General features: G+C 42.2%; 1 non-coding gene across 1 annotated transcript; it reads left to right on the top strand.

The window, feature by feature from the left end:
• The first annotated feature begins 1,581 nt into the window (after window positions 1-1,581).
• Window positions 1,582-1,664, top strand: trnal-uaa (transfer RNA leucine (anticodon UAA)). Its single transcript has one exon. It is a non-coding gene; the product is annotated as a tRNA-Leu (tRNA).
• The last annotated feature ends 635 nt before the right edge of the window (window positions 1,665-2,299 follow it).

Raw genomic sequence — 2,299 nt, 5'->3', positions numbered from 1 at the left:
GCTGGTCCTTTGCTGGTTTAAGATGGTCCTTTGCTGGTTTAAGCTGGTCCTTTGCTGGTTTATGCTGGTCCTTTGCTGGTTTGAGCTGGTCCTTTGTTGGTTTAAGCTGGTCCTTTGCTGGTTTATGCTGGTCCTTTGCTGGTTTGAGCTGGTCCTTTGTTGGTTTAAGCTGGTCCTTTGCTGGTTTATGCTGGTCCTTTGCTGGTTTGAGCTGGTCCTTTGTTGGTTTAAGCTGGTCCTTTGCTGGTTTATGCTGGTCCTTTGCTGGTTTGAGCTGGTCCTTTGCTGGTTTGAGCTGGTCCTTTGCTGGTTTGAGCTGGTCCTTTGCTGGTTTGAGCTGGTCCTTTGCTGGTTTGAGCTGGTCCTTTGCTGGTTTGAGCTGGTCCTTTGCTGGTTTGAGCTGGTCCTTTGCTGGTTTGAGCTGGTCCTTTGCTGGTTTGAGCTGGTCCTTTACTGGTTTATGCTGGTCCTTTGCTGGTTTGAGCTGGTCCTTTACTGGTTTATGCTGGTCCTTTGCTGGTTTGAGCTGGTCCTTTACTGGTTTATGCTGGTCCTTTGCTGGTTTATGCTGGTTTAAACTGGTCCTTTGCTGGTTTATGCTGGTCATGTGCTGGTCCTAAACTGGTCCGACCAGCTTAAGACCAGCATAAACCAGCAAATGACCAGCTTAAACCAGCAAAGGACCAGCTCAAACCAGCATCCCAGCTTCAAAACATACCTAACCAGCGTATGCTGTTTTTTTCAACAGGGTGAGCTGGTCTCCAGCCTGATCAGCTAAATAAGTCGACAAAACCCCTCTAACACCAGCCTGTTGACCAACTATGACCAGCCAACCACGAAAATAAACCATGGTTACTACAAATAAGTTTAAATAAATTTAAGCAGGGAGTCATTCATGAAAATGATTTTTATGCTGGTTTTCACTGTTAGTTCCCAACATAGCTACACTGTCAAGCTGATTTAGCAACAACAACCGAACTACTCCAGTGACGGAGCGATCCGGTTTATCCTCAGGAATGCACATGAACAAAGCTATGATGTTAGCCAAGGATTCATATAGTTAATTGTTATTAAAGGTGTTCATTTAAATATTTTCACTTTTAAAAACGCCTTGTCACATAAAGGCAAACTACTCACTGCAACGGTTTTGATAAAGTGGGTCACGAGCTTGAGTGTGTTCACTACAGCAGGTTCTTAGCTTGCTAACTGTTAGCCAAACGGCTAACAATACTACTATAATCACGATAGTGCAACAAATAACACTTTTTTATAAAACTGCAAGCATTAATTCAAGCATTGCAATTCATATAATCGGTCTTCATCTTTTAAGCTGGTTATCAACCAAATAATGAGTTTTGGTTTTCGGAAGTGAGCTAGCTAGCATGCTAACAGTCAGTCTTTGCAGCTGCACCAAATGCTATGCAGCAGCTCGGAATATTAAATGAAACTACGGGAGGCGGCGCAAACGACCACAAACAGATCTACAGAGATAAAATACAACAACGCCAGTTAATTGTCATAGTTACTGTAGCACGTCGTTGATATATATATTGATTTGAGGCTGCACAGGGCTGTACATACACCAGGATGGCCGAGTGGTTAAGGCGTTGGACTTAAGATCCAATGGACATTTGTCCGCGTGGGTTCGAACCCCACTCCTGGTAATGAGTTTTCTCTTTTACATCTATTATATTAGGATCGAAGATAAACGTGCACAACTGCAGTACATCACGTCAAATGAGAATATCAAACGATGCACAGAGAAGGAAAAACATTTGCTCGTTGAATGCAATGCTTTCAGTATGTAAAAGTGTTGATCAGCTCTGGATCGAGATGAAGGAAGATGAAGCGACTGCTGCTCACCATGACATAAAGTGCATAAAGTAGGACACAGCAGGACACACACTTGCCAGATGAAAGAACAAATAAGAAAACTTAAAAATGAGTCGATATGCTAAATATGTGGTCTTATACTGCCTCCTATAGGTAAATGAAAGCTAACATCTGTTAAATAATTCAAGATGTTAAAACAATATGTTTGACCAAAGGGTGAGGCCTGTGTAGGCATAACATGTTGTATCTTCTTTGGTCTGTAGTTATTTATATATTGCTTCTGAAATATGCTATTTTTATATATATAGCCTAGGCTACAGTTTACTAGAGTCGACATACACATATTGCATTTGGATTTCTTTTCAGTCTATCCTCCATCCAAATAAATGTGAACAACGCTCAGATCCTTCAAGTCCTGTAGGTTGTGAGGTGGAGCCTCCATGGTTTGCTGGTCCGGCACATCCAG

The sequence above is a fragment of the Sinocyclocheilus grahami genome, unplaced genomic scaffold, assembly GCF_001515645.1.
Source record: "Sinocyclocheilus grahami isolate Dianchi unplaced genomic scaffold, SAMN03320097.WGS_v1.1 scaffold364.1, whole genome shotgun sequence".
Taxonomy (NCBI): domain Eukaryota; kingdom Metazoa; phylum Chordata; class Actinopteri; order Cypriniformes; family Cyprinidae; genus Sinocyclocheilus; species Sinocyclocheilus grahami.
The sequence above is the reverse complement of the archived record's forward strand: the minus strand, read 5'-3'. Positions and strand labels throughout refer to the sequence as shown.